This window comes from Doryrhamphus excisus, chromosome 23, assembly GCF_030265055.1.
Source record: "Doryrhamphus excisus isolate RoL2022-K1 chromosome 23, RoL_Dexc_1.0, whole genome shotgun sequence".
Taxonomy (NCBI): Eukaryota; Metazoa; Chordata; class Actinopteri; order Syngnathiformes; family Syngnathidae; genus Doryrhamphus; species Doryrhamphus excisus.
The window spans coordinates 5,294,442-5,309,235 of NC_080488.1; the positions used below are offsets into that span (position 1 = coordinate 5,294,442).

The 14,794-nt window shown below is 41.0% G+C and overlaps 2 non-coding genes across 2 annotated transcripts; both read left to right on the forward strand.

The window, feature by feature from the left end:
• The first annotated feature begins 12,039 nt into the window (after positions 1-12,039).
• On the forward strand, positions 12,040-12,156 carry LOC131110753 (U5 spliceosomal RNA). Its single transcript, XR_009121012.1, has one exon. It is a non-coding gene; the product is annotated as a U5 spliceosomal RNA (small nuclear RNA).
• A 283-nt stretch (positions 12,157-12,439) lies between these two features.
• trnal-aag (transfer RNA leucine (anticodon AAG)) lies at positions 12,440-12,521 on the forward strand. Its single transcript has one exon. It is a non-coding gene; the product is annotated as a tRNA-Leu (tRNA).
• Positions 12,522-14,794: the final 2,273 nt, after the last annotated feature.

Consider the following 14,794-nt stretch of genomic DNA (forward strand, 5'->3'; position numbering starts at 1 on the left):
ACGTACCTGATATCACCTGAGCCAGACATGGCAAAGAGAGAAGTGAGCGAGGGAAGAAAAGCAAGGGTAAGCCAAGGCAGATGGGAAAAGAGATGACAGGCTTTGTTAAGGCATTGGAGGCAATAAAAAAAAGAAAAAACATCATATTCTAGAGGGAAAAAAAAGAGCAGAATGTTTGGTAGTCACCAGTGCTCAATTCTAAATTTATGTCAGGCAAGCACAACAGGACCTGCATCCGTTATTCACCAACTTTTGTACAATAACCTTTTTACATAATAGTCACATGGTTTCACCAGATTAAACTGTTCGATGATTACTGTCACAGCTTCATAGAAATTCCTATTTATTATATCAAAACCTTAAAATTATCATATTTTGACATACTTACATACACCACCTCAAAATAATATCATTTTAGTAGCATGGAGTTGAAATATTAATGAAAAAGTATTTAAAATTCAAACACAAACAAAACAAAATAAAGTTGTAATTTTTGCAACATTATGTTGGGGGGGAAAGTGTAATACTATGGGAATAAAGTACAAATAATAAAACACAAACAATAACATGTTTTAGGTGTATTTATGGTACAATACAAATTTCTAAACACAGCTGCATCATTTTATGGTGTGTGCATCCATGTCGTTTTTGTGGACCCATTCTTGTCTTGTCTCATCTTGTGGGTTGTGTGTCTGGAAAGAGCAGATGTTATTGAACATGTAAAGCAATGACCCCAACTCTTAATCTGACAGAAGTATCTGAGATTACAGATGATAGGATAATAAGGCCACATTAGCATTCCATGTCAATTCTGCTTTTTTCCCCCCATTCAATCAATTAATTTTTATAGGACCAAATCACAACATCAGTAATCTCATGGCACTTTACACATGAAGGTCACTTTCATAAATAAAAACAGAGAACCAACTGAAACTCCGTATGAGCCAGTGAGTAAGCACTTGGTAATGGATACAAGGAAAACGGACTATGGACTACGAAAATGGACTACGTTAAAGAGCCATAGCTTTTCAGTATGTGGAATCAAACTATGGAATGGATTGAGTAAGGAAATCAAACAATGCACAACGATGAGCCAATTCAAGAAACAATACAAGCAGTTGATGTTTGCTAAATACAAGGATGAAGAGTCTTGAACCAGTCATGATGTGCTATATATATCACTATATTGACACTTACTATGGTACCCATTATGTCATTGGATGCTCATATCACCTTGTACTTCGGTATGAGGTACATTATTTAAAAAAAAAAAAACCCTAAACTGTATTATGGAAAGCAGGAAGTGAACAAATGTAACAGTTATTGATTGTAAAAGTACCAGATGGAGGGGTAGGATTTAATAAGCTTTGCTTCTTCCTACTCCTTTTGGACATGTGGAACTGTGAACTGATTATGTGATGCATTCAATTGTAATCTGATGCATGTTCAAATGAAATAAAACCATTACTATCACCAAGGGAAAACTCCCTCTGGAAAAGAAACGCTGAACAGAACCCAGGATCTGTAGGGTGGCCGTCTGTCTCAAACAGGTGGCTTAAAATATAAAAATGCAGAGCCATCCAAAACTTCTTTACGGGCTCACTTCCAAATGTACAAACGTCATTATTTGATGTGCTGGCAATGTTATCACAAGAATGCAACATATTGTAACAACATTTACCCCGCGCTCACACTGAATCCAATCCGTCGTGACCATTGGAAGCATTCCATAAGATTCCATAAGACACCAGCTCCATGCGGCCGTATGGCAAGATGGATTTTTTTCTGGGTGCCGCAGACATCACAGATGCCGAAGCACCCCCTGTCAATTTAATAATAATAAGCATGGTCTGTCTATGACTATGACTACTGGGATAAGCTCCAGCGGTAGTGAATGAATGTCTATGACTATACAAACTGTACATTTGAGCATTACCCTTGCTCGCTGGGTCTTGCTATTCAACACTGACACAAATAGAGCCATATGCGAGAACTCTGAACTCTGGTCACAAAAACAAAGATAGGTCTTTCTGCATCTGGTAGTGGCAGGAATTTTCTGATTTTCTTTATGTTTTGTAAATGTTCTGGACACTCGTCACTAAAGGAAATATCCTGATTCAAGATGTGAGGGGAAGGGCGGCACGGCGGTTGAGTGGTTAGCACGCAGACCTCACAGCTAGGAGGCCAGGGTTCAATTCCACCCTCGGCCATCTCTGTGTGGAGTTTGCATGTTCTCCCCGTGCATGCGTGGGTTTTCTCCGGGTACTCCGGTTTCCTCCCACATTCCAAAAACATGCTAGGTTAATTGGCAACTCCAAATTGTCCATAGGTATGAATGTGAGTGTGAATGGTTGTTTGTCTATATGTGCCCTGTGATTGGCTGGCGACCAGTCCAGGGTGTACCTCGCCTCTCGCCCAAAGACAGCTGGGCTAGTCTCCAGCACCCCTTGCGACCCTCGTGAGGAAAAAGCGGTAGAAAATGAATGAATGAATGAAGATGTAAGGGGCGAGTGCAAGACCATCTAGAACAAGTAATATCATTTTCAATCTTGTTTTGTCTTTTTTCTCTTACATTAGCTGTATCCAACTTTTTCATGTCAGTATAAAGAGTACAATTCCACTTTTAAATGCGACCCAGGCCTCTTTCGTATGTGGTCATGAATCACCGCAGCAGAATATTAGAGAATCTATTCGCTTGGGAAAACGTAATAAAGTACAGATTCACTTCATGCATACAGAATACTCATGATAAAGCACATCCTTCTTTCAACAACTTTGTAAGGAGAACCTCTCATAGGACAACTCGGTCTGTCTCGAGAGGGGACTGCCATTTTACAAAAACAGTGTTTGGGCAGTTCTACATTTCCTACCCAGTATATCAAACCTGCAACACAATTCCTGGGAATAATAAGGGAAAAAGCAATACAAGCATAATTTATTCAACAATGTCTGGTAATTAATGACAGCTTGAGGGTAAAAACTGCAATCAAAATTTATAGGCATTAGTATAAAGGGAGTAGTATGGATCTTATTGTTTTATTTATCTGTATGGTGTATAAAATGAATTTGAGGCAGTGTACAATCCACAACAGCACCTTTGGCATGAACTTTGTTGTTTTATGTATTTTTTATTGTCTGTAATTTTAACATCAACCTGCCTAGGGACTGGATATGGGATTAATTAGCCATTGGCTACAATCTGTCCAATGTTGATTACACATTATTGTGCCTATCTAACTAAGTTAAATCTAACTTTTCTTCCAGATACTTTAGTGTTTTTTTTTTCAGGAAGTACTCTGCTGAATAGTAGGAAATTGGGCCCTGTTCTCCAGCTTTTCGTCTGCATCTGGTTCATAATTTATTAAGTGCACATTGATATGCATTGGGCTTCTCACTCTGCTTCTGCTTCATATATTCACTCCATTGGCACAGTTAGGGATCATATTTATGTATTCATCTTTCTCTATCTGTATGCTTGAGTGGCAAAGGTTCAAGATTTATATTGTAGATTTTTTTCTGTAACTTGAGCTAACTCATGTGACATGCAACAACAGCAGTGTTCTGCCATTGTTCATTTTAATCACTTGTTATATGAAATCCATTAATTGCAATTGGCCATTCAGTGACCATTTTATTCTGTTTATTTGGGTCTGGGTCACGGGAGTGAGGAAGTTCAGACTTCCCGGGGACATCGAGTCGTTTGCAGGCCAGTTTCAGTGTGTCCTAGCTCTGCCCCAGGGCCTCCTCCCGGCTGGACACATAAGAGACGTCCAAGAGGCAGCCAGAAAAGATATCCTAGCCCCACAACTTGCTCCTTTAAATGTGAAGAAGTAGTGGCTCTACTCTGAAGTCCTCCCGGATTACCGAGTTCTTCCAACTAATGTCATAGGGTCAGTCCAGCCGTCCTACAAAGGAATCTTTCAGTCATAACCCAAAGCCCATCGCCATAGTAGGTGATGGTGGGAACTTCAATCGACCATTAATTTGAGAGCTTTGCCTTCCAGCTCAGGTCTCTTCACCACAAGGGTCCCGTACAGCGATTACATGCAGATGCTGTGCCGATCTGCCTGTAGATCTCACACTCCGGTCTTTCCTCACTTGTGAACAAGATGAACTTACATAAACCCTAACACCTGGGACAAGACCTAACTCCCAACTCAAAGGGTGAAATCTGGCTGAGAACCATGGCCTCAGATTTGGAGGTGCTGAGGTGACATTATGTACTTGTAAATGCCTATAAATTAGGGATAGATTTGTTGTTCATTATTCAGCAATTTATGTACTGTGTATGTGTATAAGTGACCTTGAAGACTCTTTAGTGTTTAGTATCAACTCTTCTGCAACTTCAATTTTTTTCTTAGTTACTTAATGCTTTTTTTCTTTAATTTGTCCAGTTTATGTTTCTACGATCAGTTGGCTACAAGTACATCTGTACCATTGTCTTGTACGGCTGAAACGTCATTGCCCGTCAACACGAGAGTTGCTGATGAGAACAATGGAAAGTTGACTTAGTCTACTTACTGTAGACAAAAATTGTACTCCAGTTTGATTCACTTTGGATGGATTCATTTCAGGAGCAAAATGCCATTGAAAGGGTTGAAAAACATACCCTGACACACAGACACTATACAGACAGGGGCTGAAAGCTGACCGGCCAATCACAAAGCATGAATGAAGAGTGAATACATAAAGATGATTTTCCTTCATCACAATTACGGATAATGATGAGCTGTACTTGTTTCATACTCATACTCTGCAAAAATGCATAACGGATACTCGTCTACAACGACTATCCAGCTCAGTTATAAATGTACATTGGTCACAGATAAGCTTGCCAATGTTCTCATAAGCAAATATGGGACAGAAAGTTTTGACTGGTGCTCAATCCTCCAAACATGATAGTTGCGTTGGCAACACCAACCCAAAAAACAGGGACAGATATTTTGAATGTAAGTATTCATATGTATTTCTGTATTTTTACAGCACTTTGTAGGTCTGTTGTGTTGCTTAAGGTTGCATGAATAAACCTATAAATATGTAAACACGGATATTTCAATTTGAAACGTTATTCTTCAAACTTTTGAATGAAAAAGAGGAAAAGGCATGACTCACCAAGTGTACTTTTTCCAGGGATATGTTTTGCTGCTCTTGACTAAATCAAGCATTTTTCCCCTTTTGCACAGCCAGAAAAAAACATATAGTTCATGGAGATCTGAAGTTAACTTTTGCATCTGTGGCTAAAGTCTGGCCATTTAATAGCTATCAAAAAGATGAAACATCCTTCTGACAAAGGCATCCTGGACATGTTGTTCCAGTTGACTTTTTCACTCATTCATTCATTCATTCTCTACCCCTTTTCCTCACGAGGGTCGCGGGGTGCTGGAGCCTATCCCAGCTGTCTTTGGGCGAGAGGCGGGGAACACCCTGGACTGGTCGCCAGCCAATCACAGGGCACATATAGACAAACAACCATACACACTCATGGACAATTTGGAGTCGCCAATTAACCTAGCATGTTTTTGGAATGTGGGAGGAAAACTGAATACCCGGAGAAAACCCACACATGCACGGGGAGAACATGCAAACTCCACACAGAAATGTCCGAGGGTGGAATTGAACCCTGGTCTCCTAGCTGTGAGGTCTGCGCGCTAACCACTCATCCGCCGTGCCGCCCGCTTTTTCACTCAGTGTCAACAAAATCTAAAAATGTTCTTCTCTTTGTGAGATACTGAGAAGTGATTTACTCAGTATAAACAAACACCTGACCACAGGCATGCTTACAGCTGTTACAAGCTATGAGACGTGGGCAATTTGCTTTTAGAACATGACTGATTTTAGTATTAGTCAACTGATGCTCACATTATCTGCTGCATAAGCTGTGCAGTTCATACTTTCCCAGAGACCGTGTATGCGTTTAATGTACGCTATTTGCTGTTTCATCACTGTCTTCATAAAAGTCCAGTCATTTCTTCTGCACACCATCAGAGATGCACAGTCTCTCACGCACAGTGGAAACATGGCTTGATTGATAAATAGGTAGCAAGGAAATCATACACAGGCTGACCATGTGCAGAGAGGAAGCCTATTCAAAATACCCTACAGTATTTGTTCCCAACACATTCATTTCCATCATCACCGACTGTATTTGTCAGTGAGCATACTAAGACAGTCAGTGACAGACTGTTCTATATGGTGCACATACAAGACATAAAGCGCACCTTATTATGGTTGGAGTGGTTTTAGTGCCCAGGTGGTCCTTGTAACTAAGTTTTGGGCTATATGCCTCTGGAAAGGAAAAGCGTATATTTCATCCTTGGGGACAAGTTATTTGATGAGAGAAAATACAGCATATTGAGATAGAGACTAGAAAAGAAGATTTAGTTTACAGCTCGACCAAGTGTAATAGACAGAGGAAACTGAGTGAATAAAATTGGACTCAAAGCTTTATATGCCCCATGAGAGGGTGAAAGGAGAAACCGGAATGATAGAAAAAGAAAGATATTGCGTATACTCAGTGAACACGACATGTGTTTGCACAATCTAATTAAAAACAAGACAAGAGCTGTATGAAATATTCTGTCATGAAAAAGAAAATATTGCTCGGTTCAGTGACACTGTCACATAGGTAGTTATTTAAAAATATATTTTTTATTGTGGTTGTATTGTGCAGACTTGCAAAATGTTTCTATTTTAAACTGAAAAGGGTTGCTTATATTTTTCAGAAGCAAAGCAAAAGGCAATCATGAGCAACATGTTAAAACCAAAGAAAGTTATAAGTACAGCGGAACCTTGGTTCACCTCATTAATCCAATCCAGAAGGTCAGACTCTTAACAGAAACACATTCTAACCAAATACATTTTATAAATAATGTAAAACCCAATACAGTTATTATTCATTAATGGTGGTTAATTGGTTCCAAAACCAACTCTCATCAGTAAATTTCTGAGAATTAAGATTCCTTATTTATAAATTGAATATTTTCATATACTCAGCAAGAAATATAAAAGCAACACATTTGTTCTTGGTCCCATTTTTCACGAGATGGACTTAAATATCTAAAATTTATTCCAGATAAACAATATTACCATTTCCTTTCCTTCCATTTCCACAATGGTTGATATTTGGGCAATTCCGCTTTGCTGAGATGATCCATCCCACCTCACCGGTGTGCCACATCAAGATGCTGATCTGACATCAGGCGTACCTCATACTGCCCACAATAAAAGGCTACTCTGAAATGTGCAGTTTTGTCTCACAGCAAAATGCCACAGATGTCGCAAGCATTGAGAAAGTGAGCAATTGGAATGCTGACAGCAGGAATGTCAACGACATCTGTTGCTCGTGCATTTAATGCTCATTTTTCCACCATAAGCCGATGGACGAAGAACACAAGTGCATTTTATTGATGGCATTTTGAATGCACAGAGACACAGTGAAGAGATCCTGAGGCCCATTGTTGTGCCATACATCCATGAACATCACCTCATGTTTCAGCAAGATAATGCACGGCCCATTTTGCAAAGATTTGTACACAATTCTTGGAAGCTGGAAACGTCCCAGTTCTTGAATGGCCAGCATACTCACCGGACATGTCACCCATTCAGTATGTTTGGGGTGTGCTTGACCGGCATAAACGACGTGTACCAGTTCCCACTGATATCCAGCAACTTTGCACAGCCATTGAAGAGGAGTGGACCAACGTTCCACAGGCCACAACTGACAATCTGATAAACTCCATGCAAAGATGTGTTGCACTGCATGAGACAAATGGTGGTCACACCAAATGCTGACTGGTTCTGAGTCCCCAGACCCCAAATAAAGCTAAAAAATATGCACATTTCAGGGTGGCCTTTTATTGTGGACAGTCTAAGGCACACCTGTGCACTAATCATGGTGTCTGATGAGCATCTTGAAGTGGCACTCCAGTGAGGTGGGATGGATTATCTCAGCAAAGCAGAATTGCTCGCAATCAGAAATCTGGTGTGAGGCCTTGTTCCGGGCGCAGACCGAACAGGTGGCCACAAACCTCTTGGCGTCCGCTTAGAGGGCGGGCCACCAAAAGCGCTGGCAAAGGAGGGAGATGGTGCGGTTGATCCCAGGGTGGCATGCCAGCTTGGAGCCATGGGCAGCCATCTGCGCTGGGGGCTGCCCATGGCCCAGGTCATAATGCCGCAACTCAGGGGCCCACCACACAAAAGGTAGGCAGAGGACCCACAGCGCTGCAGTGGGGCACCGCCACAGAGCTCCGAGCCACCCCAGCCGGTAAGCCTCACGAGAGACACCCCAGCCCCCAACTGAGAACAGTCCCCAGCGCAGAGAGCCCCCACTGAGGAAACACTGGATATATGGGATAAAAAAGTTATTCTTGACGGGGTCCTGCTCAGCGAGGTCCATAGATGGCTGGTTCTTTCTCTTATGTTCCCGCTGTGGACCACAGAATGCAGATGCAGGTTTGAGTGGTTAAAAGTTCTTTAATAACTCATTGGTGGTGAACCGAGGCTCAAAGCAAGAAGGAGGGTGAACTAACGGCGTAAAACTACTAAAACAAGGGGTAAAACTAAAGGTGAGAATAGGGGACAAACTGAGGGCGCTGGTGGCAGCGACACAGTCGTCTGGCTGGGAGGGCAGGGACAGCTGGACAGGATAAGGGAGCTGGTAGCGGAGTCATGGCGTGCGAGGACTTCAGGTAGTGAGAGTGAAGAACCAGCGACTCCCAGCTGTGCGGTCTGATGGGTCCAGCTGTCCCGGCTCCAGCCGGGCGATATACTAAGGGGGGAGAGAGAGAGAGAGAACCACAAGGCACAGTGGTGACCATCACAAAAAAGCCAATAAAACCAAGAGTAATAAAAGAAAAGTATTTTATTCATCGTAATTGAAATCTTAAAACACGTCATTTAAGAAACATTTCATTTCATTTTTTTTTAAATACTTCCTGTAGGTGGCGTCTTCCTGTGCAAATGCAATCTTTAAAAGTGTTTACTGGCTCAAGGTCACTTTCTCACAGTGCTGCCGCTTGCTCATGTCTGCCAATTCACACATATTTATTTATTCATTTATTTTAAGTTCAGGTGATTAGGTTTAGGGGGCAATCACTTTTTCACACAGCGCCATGTAGGTTTGGATGTTTTTTAGCCCTTAATAATAAAAAGTTTCATTTAAAAAAATGTTACGTTCAGTTGTGTTAATTGTCTAATTGTCATTGTCTAATATTTAAATTTGTATGATGATCTGAAACATTTAAGTGTGTTAAACATGCAAAGCAACTAGAAGTCATGAAGGGGGCAATGACTTTTTCACACCATTGTACAGCATATATACAGTATTAGGAGTCCAGCGATACACAATATTGACAGTTCTATTCGCATTTATACATTTGTGATTTAGTTTTTTGATTTGTTAAATAAATTACCTTGCCTTTTTCAATTTGAATTTTATTGAGATTGCCAACATTTTTCTCACCTTAAAAGTACAGTTCTGCTACACACAGTGAGCACCATATAGAATAAAAAAGCACTATGCAATAGTTAGAATATATAAATAAAAGTATCTGATGGAGATCCATGTGGGCATTCTTAGCAGCAGAGTAAATATTCATTCATTAATTTTCTACCGCATATCCTCACGAGGGTCGCAGGGGTGCTGGAGCCTATCCCAGCCACTAGTTCTTAGCTGAATATAAAAAACAAATAACTTAAATGAAAGGTCCACTTGAAAACAAAAAACAGAGGTATCAGGGAAATAGGTTCATGGAGGAATCTTGAAATGGGGCTCAAATGTACGTATATTCTGGAAAAAAAGAAAATGGTCGCCTGTCGAAAGAAATAAAAGTAGCTATTACCCAGTTGATTGCTTTTGCCCTATTTGAATCATGTACTAATGGCTGTCTAAATGAACCAGGTACAGTTTGTAGCATGTGTGTCAAGGTCATACTTGACATGAAATCCAAAGCCGTCCCAAACACCAGATCTGAAGGATGGTGGAGGATCTTCAACATCAGGGAAGGCGTTAGCTATGTTTCAATGAGCTAGCCTGCATGCTCCTATATATATATATATATATATATATATATATATATATATATATATATATATATATATATATATATATATATATATATATATATATATATATATATATAGCGTTAGCTAACATAGCGTTAGCGTTAGCTATGTTTCAATGAGCTAGCCTGCATGTAGCTTCTCTATATATGTATATACATACATACATACATACATACATACATACATACATACATACATACATACATACATACATACATACATACATACATACATACATACATACATACATACATACATACATACATACATACATACATACATACATACATATATATATACATGGATGCAAAATTGTATCATGTGGTGTGACAAAACTGGACAATTTCATGATCAAGGTGAACTGGGTCCAACAGAATTGGCATCGACATTTTATTCCGTGAATTAACTAATTAACGTTTCACATGACCTTTCAAGTTAATTGAACACTAACACTTTATTATTGCTGCTAATTTAGATGCAATTATAAGGTGAGGGTTAATTATCCCTTCCCAGATTTACAGTACATGCTTGAAACCTTGTTATAATGATGCACATACTGGTACCATAAAAACATAAACACATGCGTTAATAAAGCCCCATTTGTCCTTTCATTCATAATTCATCCTTCAAATTGGGCATTAAAAGGAAGACGTTTTCATCGTGCGGCACAGCGTGGTACAGCAGAGCTTGCTCATTTACAAGGGTATGTATGGTTTTCCGAGAGCTTTAAGTAAGACTTGCTGGCTTCAGACTCAGCTTGAGAGCAGGGTAGTTTACGTTGCTGTTAGAGAAAGCAACTGAAAGAAAATATAAAGCACACAGAAGCTGTAATCACATTAGCGGTGCTTGTGGAATTTAAGAGAGATGGGAAATTCTTGTTAGTAATCGTAAAGTTCTTTTGGATTTAAGGCAGCCTGAACTTGAAAAGTCTGAGAAGACAATTGAGGACAATTTACCAACTCAATTCTCGTGGAGTTTTATTTCACACTTTTACATTGACCATTGGCTATTTATATTGACATTTTACATGACCTTGTCAGGTGAGGTTGATAACCTTTAACTCAAAGAAAAATAGCATCAAATTACTATTCAAGACTAAGACAATAAACAGGAAATTATCAAACAAGACAAATTGAAGAGAACACTCATTTGATTACATTTATAAAAAAAAAACAAAAAAACAACATTGACTTAGTTTAGGCTAAATATCAAAGAACATGTGAAATATGATGATTATGAAAAATCAATAATGCAACATTGAATATATTTTAAAACTGAAGTTGCCAAGGTAGAGAGAAATTGTTTGATTCTGGAATGCAACAGAGAAGTAAAAATTTAATATTTAACACCATTAACATGTCAACATGTACATTGCATGTTACCTCCGCGGTAGTGTGGTCAAAGGCGCTGGCTTTGTGCTCCAATGAGCCGTGGGTTCGAATCCCACCACTGCCATCAAGACAGCGATCCTTTGTCTCCGTCATTGATTGGGCGCCCCACGATACTCGAACCTTCCTGTGAAAGACTTCTCCTGATTGTAGTTTGATTTTAGTTTTGATTGTAGTTTGAAGGACGCAGCACCACTGGGGTAGTGTGGCCGAGTGGTCGAAGGCGCTGGATTTAGGCTCCAGTCTCATTTGAGGTGACCTTGCCACCCCAGGGCTTCTTAGGGAAAAGTTTGCTCCTTTCTACCCAAGAGGCAGACGGTCTCCCTTGGCCCAGAAGAATTCTTGACGGGAGCTGTCTCGTAACAGTGTCTGCTGAGGGTACAAAGCAGGCTTTGCAGAAACACTGTTGTTGTCAACCTTTCCAAACAACATATAATGGTTGACGTAGTAGCCGGCCAGAGAGATAGGAAGACCCTTACGGTTTCAGTCTGTTTTATAACATTCACCACACGTCAGACTCACAGTGACACCTTGACTTTCAGGGGTATCAGCAAATGGCTGTCCCTTTGACTCTGGCGACATCGGTAGCGCTCATGTTTCTCTTCAGATCGTACAAATCTTTCGCCTTTTACTAAAGATTTCCGTGGGGAGGAACAGCATGAGTATGAGAGTAGCCAATTTTTGCTACTCTGCTCTCAGCAGAGTGTTTCTCAATGTTCAAAGTAAGAAGCAGCTCTTTGGTTCCTGGCAGGTAACGGCCAGTTAAATGGTTGCAAGTTTGATGTCTGGAACAGTGTTGCGGCACCCACACATGGAAGATGTCAATATCATCCGCGAGTCGTGCGTATGTACCGTTTTGCTCACCAGATCGGTGCCTTTCCATCCGGAAAGCTGGCACTCTGGAAACCGTCTCTGCAAATGCTACACAGCCAACAGGCTGCCAAGCTATAGTTGTAATGATTGTTTGAAGTAATGTCCGAAAGGACAGAGGTAGTGTGGCCGAGTGGTCAAAGGCACTGGATTAAGGCTCCAGTCTCGTTTGAGGCGTGGGTTCGAATCCCACTACTGCCATCAAGACTTTGTCTCCGTCATTGCTTGGGCGTCCCATGATACTCAGAAGAGTGTTTGTCAATGTTGAAAGTAATGTCACCAGATCAGTGCCTTTCCATCCGGACAGCTGGCCCTCGCGGCAGGGGCCATCTGGAAACCATCTTTGCAAATGGTACACAGCCAACAGGCTGCCACGCTATAGTCGTAAGGTTTTCCAGAGAAGACGTACGTAATGGCTGAGGTCGCATCCTTTCAGTAAAAGCAGCATTGGTCTCTTTGAATAGTCGTTAGCTGCTCTTGCTTTGCCTCTTGCTCTACGTCTGTTTCACCTTTTGCTCAAGGTTTGTTTTTGAAGCCACCGGCTTTCATGTGCCTGTACATCACAGCAACTAGGGTGCTCGCTTTCATAATGCTTGAAGTAATGTGACCGTAAGGACACCCCACCTCAGAGGTAGTGTAGACCTGGTGGTCCCATGATACTCGAACCTTCTTGTGAAAGACTTCTGATCGTGCTTTACTTTTTCATTCATTCATTCATTTTCTACCGCTTATCTTCACGAAGGTCGTGGGGGGTGCTGGAGCCTATCCCAGCTGTCTTCGCGCGGGAGGCGGGGTACACCCTGGACTGGTGGCCAGCCAATCACAGGGCACATATAGACAAACAACCATTCACACTCACATTCATACCTATGTACAATTTGGAGTCCCATTAACCAAGCATGTTTTTGGAATGTGGGAGGAAACACATGCACAGAGAGAACATGCAAACTCCACAAAGAGATGGCCGAGTGTGGGATTGAACCCTGGTCTCCTAGCTGTGAGGTCTGCGCGCTAACCACTCGTCCACCGTGCAACCCATCAGATAGTTGTCAATTTCAATTTGTTCACGTTGAAGTGTCATGATCAGCATGGCTGTTACGCTCCATCCCCTTTCATAGTTCCGGTTGTTCGGAATGGAATATTTTCTGCTCTGCTCTGAACGAGTATGTCCATAACTCTAAGACCTTGGAACAAAAGTATCCTGTTCAAAATGAAATAACAATCTCACACACACACATAGTTTCATGATGAGGTGTGTGATTGCCTTGCCTCAAACAATTGATGCCTTCCATAAGTGCAGACTTCATAGTTTGGTTGCTATGTTCAGCATTCTCTCCATACTTGCTAAATAATCTCCACCTGACCGTCACCCCCTGTTTCTACGCCTTTTTTCTAGGGATCAAAAACTGGTATTTTTAAAATCATATCATGCATGTCATTACCTTACTGTCAAGGCAAGGGCACAGAGGAATGAAATATCTTGTGCACTCGATATTGAAGGAATACTTTAGAACCTACTCTTAGATATTATACAGTCTAATGGCTCAGTAAACTGTCTGTCTAATAACTTCACACACTTACCTAGCACAATCAGACTTGTGCAACACTTCAGATGAAAAAAATGACTGACACACAGTAGGTGCATCATTCTCACTCACCACCAGCCTCACTTTCTAGGCATACAAGCTTATGTTTCACTCTCTAGAAGGGTGTGGCAACTACTATATTGATTATCTGTACTTTATTTTGGGCTCTTGTCCATCTTTCTTGTAGAATCCAGCACTGTAACAAAATAGGTAACACTTTTTGCTTCAGCAGCTGTAATTCACTGATTTTTGTTGGCTACAGCCGTCAAACTTCTATAAGTATGTCTTTACTACAATTGGCACTGATTGAAAGCCCTGCAAGAATAAAATAGATCTTGTGTTTTAATGTCAAATACAAGGTATTCCTTTGTTACAACCTACCTCACTACCAGGGTGGGGGTTGTAACACATGCTGAGTGGAGTTGTGCATGTGTGTGCCTACGTGTGTATATTCTTAATCAGAGCCACAGCCTTGACAAATGAATGTTGGTAGCCTGTAGCGATTCTAGCTATGGGCCATATAGGCAATTGCCCAGGGCAGCATTCTTCAGAGGGCACAGCAGAAAGGGAAAGGAAACAAATCTATTTACTAATGCTCAGAGCTCACCATCTTATTGAGTCAGCACATGGCAGACTGGCACCCTCTACAGGCGTAGTGCTCGCACCCCCAAACGTGATCAAATGTCTACCATCTGATATGGATGAAACCAAGTAAGTTTAGTAGCATAGTGAGGATAAGCTGCATAGAAAACTGATGAATTTATGGAATTGTGAGTGGATATGAGTTGGTTTGGTCTTGGTGGCTAGTTGGATGACTGTAGGAGAAGATGATAATAGTGCTCTTCGTTTGTGTCAACAAAATATGGAAAAGACAAAATAATTCAAACC